This window comes from Pseudophryne corroboree, chromosome 1 (genome assembly GCF_028390025.1).
Source record: "Pseudophryne corroboree isolate aPseCor3 chromosome 1, aPseCor3.hap2, whole genome shotgun sequence".
NCBI lineage: Eukaryota > Metazoa > Chordata > Amphibia > Anura > Myobatrachidae > Pseudophryne > Pseudophryne corroboree.
This window is the reverse complement of record NC_086444.1, coordinates 1,137,958,484-1,137,970,551: the sequence shown is the minus strand read 5'-3', so window position 1 is coordinate 1,137,970,551 and position 12,068 is coordinate 1,137,958,484. Positions and strand designations below refer to the sequence as shown.

The 12,068-nt window shown below is 49.0% G+C and overlaps 1 protein-coding gene across 8 annotated transcripts in view; it reads left to right on the top strand.

Annotated features, from left to right (window-relative positions):
• Nucleotides 1-12,068, top strand: part of ABLIM2 (actin binding LIM protein family member 2) — a 342,851-nt gene that overhangs the window by 306,314 nt on the left and 24,469 nt on the right. The window lies entirely within an intron of this gene.

Genomic DNA, 12,068 nt, shown 5'->3' with positions numbered 1-12,068 from the left:
CCAAGGGAGTGGCTATTGTTTTTTCCAGGGACTTGGCGTGTCTCAGACGTTGTCATACACAGGGTAGTACCGGGAAGGTTCCTTATTTTGACTTGCAAGATCTCTGAGCAAATATTCACTTTTGCGGTGATTTACGCCCCAAACCAGGCCCAGCTGTCCTTCTTTAATTCCTACCTCCCGAAATTAGATTCTCTGTTGCAAGGTGTCACGGTTTTGGATGGTGACTTCAACTGGACATTAGACCCCAGTACTGACACCTCATCCCAAACCTCTAGATTTGTTGCATCTAAATATCGCCGTGTTAAACACCTGCTTCACACACAACAACTGGCCGACTCCTGGAGAACCCTTAACCCCTCAGGACGTGACTACTCCTTTTATTCACACCCTCACCGGGTTTATTCCCGCATTGATTATTTATTCCTTAGCCATAGACACCTCCCACTTCTTATAGATGCCACTATTGGCTCTATCACATGGTCTGATCATGCCCCGGTGACTTTGACCTTGACCCTCCCTCACGGCTCTCATAAACAATGGACCTGGAGACTCAATGAGTCTCTTCTATATGACACACTCTGTAAAGAAGCCTTAGACAAGACTCTAGACGACTATATCGCCACGAATGTCACGGATGATGTCTCCCACCTCACCGTGTGGGAGGCGCATAAATGTGTCCTTCGCGGCAAGTTGATACAACTGGGCACCCACAAAAAGAAACAGAGGCAATCTCTGATCTTAGGACTATTACATAAAATCCACACCCTCGAGACATCCCACAAAGTATCACTGTCAGATGTGACCCTAGTAGAGCTATCAGAAGCCCGATCTCAGCTGAATAAACTTCTCTCTAACAATATAATTCACTCCATCCGTAAATGTAAACAGAAATACTACCAGTGGGGCAATAAACCTGGCCGAGTCCTGGCTCATGCTATACGAGCCCAACACTCGGCTTCATTTATTGGCTCGGTGAAAGACGCCAGAGGGACCCCCAAATTTAAATCACCTGAGATTGGGGCTTGTTTCGCACAATTCTACACCTTGCTCTGTAATCTAGAGAACACTTCCCCTGCTGTAGATCCCCACCTTTTACACCAAAAAATAAGGGACTATCTGAAGTCCATCGATTATCCTGTTCTTCCACCCTCGGAGCTTAATATATTGGAAGCCCCCTTCACTACCCAAGAGATAGACCGGGCCATCTCCTCTATGACGTCGGGGAAGAGTCCTGGCCCTGATGGCTTCACTATCGCATACTATAAGGTGTTTAAAGATAGATTGCTTCCTCTCCTTCTCCGTGCATTTAACTCAATTACATCTGGCTCCCACTTCTCCCGTGATTCACTGGAGGCCCACGTGTCGGTTATACCGAAACAGGGCAAAGATCCTTCGGCCTGCTCCAGTTACAGACCCATCTCCCTTCTCAACGTAGATCTTAAAATCTATGCGAAGATTTTGGCAAACAGACTTAACGTGCTGATCCCTCTCCTGGTCCACAGTGACCAGGTGTGTTTTGTCTTGGGCCGAGAGGCCAAAGACAACACTACCAAAATCCTCAATCTCATCCACCTAGCATCCCAGAGTTCTACCCCTACCATTCTACTTTCCACCGACGCCGAAAAGGCATTTGATAGGGTCAGTTGGAAATTTATGGAAACCATCTTGGAGCACATAGGCTTAGGTCCTAATGCACTCACTTGGATAATGGCCCTATATGACTCCCCGACGGCAAGGGTTCGCGTAAACGGCACCCTGACGGACCCATTCACCATAAACAACGGCACCAGGCAGGGCTGCCCACTATCTCCCTTGATCTTCGTGCTATGTATCGAGGCATTGGCCAGGTCCATTCGGGCTAATCAGGCTATTAAAGGTTTCACCGTAGGTGATGGCGAATATAAGCTAGCCTTGTTTGCCGATGACCTCTTGGCCATAGTATCACACCCCACTGACTCCCTCCCGCACCTAATGAAAGAACTAGATCTATTTGGACACCTTTCCAACTTCATAATTAATTATAATAAATCTAGTGCTCTTAACATTTCCGCTCCTGTAGACTCCGTCGCGGCCCTTAAACGCTCTTTCCTTTTCTCGTGGCAATCTTCCCACATAACATACCTCGGTGTTAAGTTGAGCGCTAACGAATCCCAGTTGTTCCCTTTGAATTATTTACCCCTATTGCACACGATTCGGAATGACTACTCCAGATGGAATATGAAATTTTTATCCTGGTTCGGAAGGATAAATGTAGTTAAGATGAACACCCTCCCTAAATTATTATATTTGATGCAGACCCTCCCGATCCGCATCCCGGAGACCTGGTTTCGATCAATTTCACTCTTGATTCAACAATTTGTCTGGCAACGGAGGAGACCTAGGATTAGTCGCTCCCAGTTGACAAAACCGATTGTAAGTGGCGGCCTTCAGCTTCCTGATATAAAAAATTACTATCACGCCATCCTTTTGAGTAGAATCATAGATTGGACAAGATATCGTGAGCTTAAACAATGGGTGAAGTTGGAGGGCCTGTACGTACAACAATTCCCAGAAATATTTCCCTGGCTCCCCTCCCCCCCCAAACTGCTCCTCCCCCACCCTACCATTACTCCCACACTCACTACGTGGAAATCACTGCGCACATTACCTTACACCTCTTCTAAATTCAGCCCCCTGACGTCCTTTCTGGCCAACCCTGAATTTGCACCGGGAATCAACCCAGCCCACTTCCCACATTGGGCATCAACAGGTTTGTTCAGGGTCGGCCAGATGGTGTCATCAACTGGAGTCAAACAGTTTTCAGAACTCAGGGCAAAGTGGGACATCCCCCAACAGGACTTTTGGAAATTCTTGCAAATAAGGCACTTTTTGATATCTAGCTCTAGACTCCAGAACGCCACCAGAGAGATGACCCTTTTTGAGAAACTTTGCGTTGCCGTCCACGACCCGACTCACACTATTTCCACGCTTTACAAGATTGTCTGCCACTCCCAACCTACCGACACTCCATCCTATGCTGTGGCATGGGAGAGAGACCTGGGCATTTCTCTGTCGTGTAGAGACTGGGAAAAGATATGCTTAAAAACCCATACAAGCTCTGTTTGTGTCAAAGTAAGAGAGACTCAATATAAAGTTATGACGAGATGGTACAGACACCCCTCCCTCCTCCATGCTATGTACCCATCCTCGTCGGCACTCTGTTGGCGCTGCTCCTCCTCATCTGGCACCCTTTTACATATCTGGTGGACATGCCCACTAATCCAACCCTTCTGGCGGGAAGTTATACGCATCTCTCAGATCATCCTTAAGACCCAAATCCCACATGACCCAGCATTCTGGCTTATCAACCATTCTACAATCCCAATGTCTCAACACAAACACTCCTTTCTACGACACTTAAGCAATGCAGCGCGTGCTGTGATCCCGGCCAGGTGGAGATCCCACATTCCTCCTACGAGTCGTACATGGTTCACTAAACTGAATTATTTTATGAGAATGGAGGACCTGTTCCTCTCATCGATAGGCAAATCTCGTGAATTCGATTCCACATGGTCCCCCTGGTTGGAATACAAGACCTCCCGAGCCTACTTAGCCACTCCCTTGGATGGTAACTGAAATCTTTATTCTCTATTTCTCTGACGTCCTAGTGGATGCTGGGACTTCCGTAAGGACCATGGGGAATAGCGGCTCCGCAGGAGACTGGGCACAAAAAGTAAAAGCTTTAGACTAGCTGGTGTGCACTGGCTCCTCCCCCTATGACCCTCCTCCAAGCCTCAGTTAGATTTTTGTGCCCGAACGAGAAGGGTGCATGCTAGGTGGCTCTCCTGAGCTGCTTAGAAGTAAAAGTTTAAATAGGTTTTTTATTTTCAGTGAGTCCTGCTGGCAACAGGCTCACTGCATCGTGGGACTAAGGGGAGAAGAAGCGAACTCACCTGCGTGCAGAGTGGATTGGGCTTCTTGGCTACTGGACATTAGCTCCAGAGGGACGATCACAGGTTCAGCCTGGATGGGTCCCGGAGCCGCGCCGCCGGCCCCCTTACAGAGCCAGAAGAGCGAAGAGGTCCGGAGAAATCGGCGGCAGAAGACGTTCCTGTCTTCAGATAAGGTAGCGCACAGCACTGCAGCTGTGCGCCATTGCTCTCAGCACACTTCACACTCCGGTCACTGAGGGTGCAGGGCGCTGGGGGGGGAGCGCCCTGAGACGCAATAAAACATGTTTAAACCTTATATGGCTAAAGAAATACATCACATATAGCTCCTGGGCTATATGGATGCATTTCACCCCTGCCAGTTTTCCTAAAAAAAAAAGCGGGAGAAAAGGCCGCCGTGAAGGGGGCGGAGCCTATCTCCTCAGCACACAAGCGCCATTTTCCCTCACAGTTCCGCTGGAAGGAAGGCTCCCAGACTCTCCCCTGCAGTCCTGCTACAGAATCAGGGTAAAACAAGAGAGGGGGGGCACTATTGGCAGCTAATATAAAACAGCAGCTATAAAGGGAGTAACACTTACATAAGGTTATCCCTGTATATATATATAGCGCTCTGGTGTGTGCTGGCAAACTCTCCCTCTGTCTCCCCAAAGGGCTCGTGGGGTCCTGTCCTCTTTCAGAGCATTCCCTGTGTGTGTGCTGGGTGTCGGTACGATTGTGTCGACATGTATGAGGAGGAAAATGATGTGGAAGCAGAGCAATTGCCTGTGTTAGTGATGTCACCCCCTAGGGAGTCGACACCTGACTGGATGGTCGTATTTAAAGAATTACGTGACAGTGTCAGCACTTTGCAAAAAACTGTTGACGACATGAGACAGCCGGCAAATCAATTAGTGCCTGTTCAGGCGTCTCAGACACCGTCGGGGGCGCTAAAACGCCCGTTACCTCAGATGGTCGACACAGGCCCAGACACGGATACTGAATCCAGTGTCGACGGTGAGGAGACAAACGTAATGTCCAGTAGGGCCACACGTTACATGATCACGGCAATGAAGGAGGCATTGAATATTTCTGATACTACAAGTACCACAAAAAAGGGTATTATGTGGGGTGTGAAAAAACTACCAGTAGTTTTTCCTGAATCAGATGAATTAAATGAGGTGTGTGATAAAGCGTGGTTTTCCCCCGATAAAAAACTGCTGATTTCTAATAAATTATTGGCACTATACCCTTTCCCGCCAGAGGTTAGGGCGCGTTGGGAAACACCCCCTAGGGTAGATAAGGCGCTCACACGCTTATCAAAACAAGTGGCGTTACCGTCTCCCGATACGGCCGCCCTTAAGGAACCAGCTGATAGAAGGCTGGAAAATATCCTAAAAGGTATATACACACATACTGGTGTTATACTGCGACCAGCAATCGCCTCAGCCTGGATGTGCAGTGCTGGAGTGGCTTGGTCGGATTCCCTGACTGAAAATATTGATACCCTGGATAGGGACAGTATATTATTAACTATAGAGCATTTAAAGGATGCATTACTATATATGCGAGATGCACAGAGGGATATTTGCACCCTGGCATCTAGAGTGAGTGCGATGTCCATTTCTGCCAGAAGAGCGTTATGGACGCGACAGTGGTCAGGTGATGCGGATTCCAAACGACATATGGAAGTATTGCCGTATAAAGGGGAGGAGTTATTTGGGGTCGGTCTATCGGACCTGGTGGCCACAGCAACGGCTGGAAAATCCACCTTTTTACCCCAGGTCACCTCTCAGCAGAAAAAGACACCGTCTTTTCAAACTCAGTCCTTTCGTTCCCATAAGGGCAAGCGGGCAAAAGGCCACTCATTTCTGCCCCGGGGCAGAGGAAGGGGAAAAAGACTGCACCAGGCAGCCTCTTCACAGGAGCAGAAGCCCTCCCCCGCTTCTGCCAAGTCTTCAGCATGACGCTGGGGCCTTACAAGCGGACTCAGGCACGGTGGGGGGCCGTCTCAAGAATTTCAGCGCGCAGTGGGCTCACTCGCAAGTGGACCCCTGGATCCTGCAGGTAGTATCACAGGGGTACAAATTGGAATTCGAGACGTCTCCCCCTCGCCGGTTCCTGAAGTCTGCTCTACCAACGTCTCCCTCCGACAGGGAGGCGGTAGTGGAAGCTATTCACAAGCTGTATTCCCAGCAGGTGATAATCAAGGTACCCCTCCTACAACAGGGAAAGGGGTATTATTCCACGCTGTTTGTGGTACCGAAGCCGGACGGCTCGGTGAGACCAATTTTAAATCTAAAATCCTTGAACACTTACATAAAAAGGTTCAAATTCAAGATGGAGTCACTCAGAGCAGTGATAGCGAACCAGGAAGAAGGGGACTATATGGTGTCTCTGGACATCAAAGATGCTTATCTCCATGTCCCAATCTACCCTTCTCACCAAGGGTACCTCAGGTTTGTGGTACAAAACTGTCATTATCAGTTTCAGACGCTGCCGTTTGGATTGTCCACGGCACCACGGGTCTTTACCAAGGTAATGGCCGAAATGATGATTCTTCTTCGAAGAAAAGGCGTCTTAATTATCCCTTACTTGGACGATCTCCTGATAAGGGCAAGGTCCAGGGAACAGTTAGAGGTCGGAGTAGCACTATCTCAGGTAGTGCTACGTCAGCACGGGTGGATCCTAAATATCCCAAAATCACAGCTGATTCCAACAACACGTCTACTGTTCCTGGGGATGATTCTGGACACAGTCCAGAAAAAGGTGTTTCTCCCGGAGGAGAAGGCCAGGGAGTTATCCGAGCTAGTCAGGAAACTCCTAAAACCAGGCCAAGTGTCAGTGCATCAATGCACGAGAGTCCTGGGAAAAATGGTGGCTTCTTACGAAGCGATTCCATTCGGAAGATTCCATGCAAGAACTTTTCAGTGGGATCTGCTGGACAAATGGTCCGGATCGCATCTTCAGATGCATCAGCGGATAACCCTATCTCCAAGGACAAGGGTGTCTCTCCTGTGGTGGTTACAGAGTGCTCATCTTCTAGAGGGCCGCAGATTCGGCATTCAGGATTGGATGCTGGTGACCACCGATGCCAGCCTGAGATGCTGGGGAGCAGTCACACAGGGAAGAAATTTCCAGGGCTTGTGGTCAAGCATGGAAACGTCTCTTCACATAAATATCCTGGAACTAAGGGCCATTTACAATGCCCTAAGTCAAGCAAGGCCTCTGCTTCAGGGTCAGTCGGTATTGATCCAATCGGACAACATCACGGCAGTCGCCCACGTCAACAGACAGGGCGGCACAAGAAGCAGGAGGGCAATGGCAGAAGCTGCAAGGATTCTTCGCTGGGCGGAAAATCATGTGGTGGCACTGTCAGCAGTGTTCATTCCGGGAGTGGACAACTGGGAAGCAGACTTCCTCAGCAGACACGACCTCCACCCGGGGGAGTGGGGACTTCACCCAGAAGTCTTTCAAGTGATTGTAAACCGTTGGAAAAAACCAAAGGTGGACATGATGGCGTCCCGTCTCAACAAAAAACTGGACAGATATTGCGCCAGGTCAAGGGACCCTCAGGCAATAGCGGTGGACGCTCTGGTAACACCGTGGGTGTACCAGTCGGTGTATGTGTTCCCTCCTCTGCCTCTCATTCCAAAAGTACTGAGAATCATAAGAAGGAGAGGAGTGAAGACTATACTCGTGGCTCCGGATTGGCCAAGAAGAACTTGGTACCCGGAACTGCAAGAGATGCTCACGGAGGACCCGTGGCCTCTACCTCTAAGAAAGGACCTGCTCCAGCAGGGACCTTGTCTGTTCCAAGACTTACCGCGGCTGCGTTTGACGGCATGGCGGTTGAACGCCGGATCCTGATGGAAAAAGGCATTCCAGATGAAGTCATCCCTACCCTGATCAAAGCCAGGAAGGATGTAACTGCGAAACATTATCACCGCATTTGGCGAAAATATGTTTCCTGGTGTGAGGCTAAGAAGGCCCCCACAGAGGAATTTCAACTGGGTCGTTTCCTGCATTTCCTGCAAGCAGGACTGTCTATGGGCCTAAAATTAGGATCCATTAAGGTTCAAATTTCGGCCCTGTCGATCTTCTTCCAAAATGAACTGGCTTCATTGCCTGAAGTTCAGACGTTTGTCAAAGGGGTACTGCATATACAACCTCCTTTTGTGCCACCAGTGGCACCTTGGGATCTCAATGTAGTTTTAGGGTTCCTAAAATCACATTGGTTTGAACCACTCACCACTGTGGAATTAAAATATCTCACATGGAAGGTGGTCATGCTGTTAGCTCTGGCGTCAGCCAGGCGTGTCTCAGAAATGACGGCTTTGTCATATAAAAGCCCTTACCTAATTTTTCATTCAGACAGGGCAGAATTGAGGACTCGTCCTCAATTTCTCCCTAAGGTGGTTTCTGCGTTTCACATGAACCAACCTATTGTGGTGCCTGCGGCTACTAGGGACTTGGAGGACTCCAAGTTGTTGGACGTAGTCAGGGCCCTGAAAATATATGTTTCCAGGACGGCTGGAGTCAGAAAATCTGACTCGCTGTTTATCCTGTATGCACCCAACAAGCTGGGTGCTCCTGCTTCTAAGCAGACGATTGCTCGTTGGATTTGTAGTACAATTCAGCTTGCACATTCTGTGGCAGGACTGCCACAGCCAAAATCTGTTAAAGCCCATTCCACAAGAAAAGTGGGCTCATCTTGGGCGGCTGCCCGAGGGGTCTCGGCTTTACAACTTTGCCGAGCAGCTACTTGGTCAGGGGCAAACACGTTTGCAAAATTTTACAAATTCGATACCCTGGCTGAGGAGGACCTGGAGTTCTCTCATTCGGTGCTGCAGAGTCATCCGCACTCTCCCGCCCGTTTGGGAGCTTTGGTATAATCCCCATGGTCCTTACGGAAGTCCCAGCATCCACTAGGACGTCAGAGAAAATAAGAATTTACTTACCGATAATTCTATTTCTCATAGTCCGTAGTGGATGCTGGGCGCCCATCCCAAGTGCGGATTGTCTGCAATACTTGTATATAGTTATTGTTACAAAAAAATCGGGTTGTTTATTGTTGTGAGCCATCTTTTCAGAGGCTCCTACGTTTATCATACTGTTAACTGGGTTCAGATCACAGGTTGTACAGTGTGATTGGTGTGGCTGGTATGAGTCTTTCCCGGGATTCAAAATCCTTCCTTATTCTGTACGCTCGTCCGGGCACAGTATCCTAACTGAGGCTTGGAGGAGGGTCATAGGGGGAGGAGCCAGTGCACACCAGCTAGTCTAAAGCTTTTACTTTTTGTGCCCAGTCTCCTGCGGAGCCGCTATTCCCCATGGTCCTTACGGAAGTCCCAGCATCCACTACGGACTATGAGAAATAGAATTATCGGTAAGTAAATTCTTATTTTCCCATTAACTTGTTAAGTGGTAACCCCCCCTCCCCCCCCCCCCTACTTCTCCAACCCCCTCTTTCCCTCTCTTACTCTCTCCCCTTCTTATCTCACACTTCTCTTTACTTCTATCTTATTGCCTTCGGGCGCTCCTATTCTTTTACTCTCTTATTCAATCAATCTATATATTCATTAAATGTGAGAACACTTTTACCTAATGCAGAACAACTCCATTTTCTACATCACTTGGTATATTCTACCCCTAACGCACCCATTCGTCTCTACGGGGTTGTTTATTCTCCCTTTGACATCTGTACAACTCGACTTGTATTTACTAACTATACACTGTTGGTATTGATGTTTTTCTATCTGTATATGTATAGGTGTTTTCCCTCTTTCTGTTTATGCACTGAAAATCCTTAATAAAAATCTGATTAAACAGAAAAAAAAGGATGCATTCCTTCATGTCCGCATTTCTCCACCTCATCAGGCGTACCTCAGAATTGCGGTACGGGATGGTCATTACCAATTTCAAACGTTGCCGTTTGGTCTCTCCACTGCCTTGAGAATATTCACCAAGGTAATGGCGGAAATGATGGTGCTCCTGCGGAAGCAAGGTGTCACTATTATCACGTACTTGGACGATCTCCTCATAAAAGCGAGATCAAGAGAGCAGTTGCTGAACAGCGTATCACTTTCTCTGGAAGTGAAACGGCAACACGGCTGGATTCTATATATTCCAAAGTCGCAGTTGGTTCTTACAGCTCATCTGCCTCTCCTAGGCATGATCCTAGACACAGACCAGAAAAATGTTGATCTCCCGATAGAGAGAGCTCAGGAGCTCGTGACACTGGTCAGGAATCTATTAAAACTAAAACAGGTGTCAGTGCATCACTGCACTCGAGTCCTGGGAAGGAGGGTGGCATCATACGAGGACATTCCCTTCGGCAGGTTCCATAACTTCCAATGGGACTTTCTGTACAAGTGGTCCGGATCACATATTCGGATGCATCGGTTAATCACCCTATCCCCCAGAGCAAGGGTGTCTCTCCTGTGGTGACTGCAGAGTGCTCACCTTCTCGAAGGTCGCAGATTCGGCATTCAGGACTGGGTCCTGGTGAGCACGGATGCAAGCCTCCGAGGGTGGGGGGCAGTCACACAGGGAAGAAATTTCCAAGGGCTGTGGTCAAGGCAGGAGACTTGCCTTCACATCAATATCCTGGAACTAAGGGCCATATACAACGCCCTAAGTCAAGCGGAGACCCTGCTTCGCGACCAACCGGTTCTGATTTAGTCAGACAATATCACCGCAGTGGCTCATGTAATCCGCCAAGGCGGCACAAGGAGCAGGGTGGCGATGGTAGAAGCCACCAGAGTTCTTCGCTGGGCGGAGAATCACGTAAGCACACTGTCAGCAGTGTTCATTCCGGGAGGGGACAACTGGGAAGCAGACTTCCTCAGCAGGCACGACCTCCACCCGGGAGAGTGGGGACTTCACCAAGAAGTCTTCACGCAGATTGCAAATCGACGGGAACTGCCACAGGTGGACATGATGGCGTCCCGCCTCGACAAAAAGCTAAAATGGTATTGCGCCAGGTCAAGGGACCCTCAGGCGATAGCTGTGGACGCACTAGTAACACCATGGGTGTTCCAGTCGGTCTATGTGTTTCCTCCTCTTCCTCTCATACCAAAGGTGCTGAGAATTGTAAGAAAAAGAGGAGTGAGAACAATACTCATTGTTCCGGATTGGCCATGAAGGACTTGGTACCCGGAACTGCAAGAAATGCTCACAGAGGACCCATGGCCTCTGCTTCTCAGACAGGACCTGTTGCAACAAGGGCCCTGTCTATTCCAAGACTTACCGCGGCTGCGTTTGACGGCATGGCGGTTGAACACCGGGATCCTAGCGGACAAAGGCATTCCGGATGCAGTTATTCCTACGCTGCAAGGCTAGGAAGGACGTGACAGCAAAGCATTATCACCGTATATGGCGAAAATATGTGCTTGGTGTGAGGCCAGGAAGGCCCTACAGAAGAATTCCAGCTGGGTCGATTCCTGCACTTCCTACTGTCAGGAGTGACTATGGGCCTAAAATTAGGGTCCATACAGGTCCAGATTTCGGCCCTATCCATTTTCTTTCACAGAGAACTGGCTTCACTGCCTGAGGTTCAGACGTTTGTTAAGGGAGTGCTGCATATTCAGCGCCCTTTTGTGCCACCAGTGGCACTTTGGGATCTTAACGTGGTGTTGGGTTTCCTGAAATCCCACTGGTTTGAGCCATTTAAGACTGTGGAGCTAAAGTATCTCACGTGGAAGGTGGTCATGCTGTTGGCCTTAGCTCCGGCTAGGCGTGTGTCAGAATTGGCGGCTTTGTCATGTAAAAGCCCCTATCTGGTTTTCCAGATGGACAGGACAGAATTGCGGACTCGTCCGCAATTTCTGCAAAAGGTGATGTCATCTTTTCATTTGAACCAACCTATAGTGGTGCCTGCGGCTACTTGTGTCTTGGAAGATTCCAAGTTGCTTGACGTAGTCCGGGCTTTGAAGAATTATGTAACCAGAACGGCTGGGGTCAGGAAGACTGACTCGCTGTTTATCCTGTATGCATCCAACAAAGTGGGTGCTCCTGCTTCAAAGCAAGCTATTGCTCGCTGAATCTGTAACACGATTCAGCAGGCTCATTCTGCGGCTGGATTGCCGCATCCAAAATCAGTGAAAGCCCATTCCACAAGGAAGGTGGGCTCTTCTTGGGCGGCTGCCCGAGGGGTCTCGG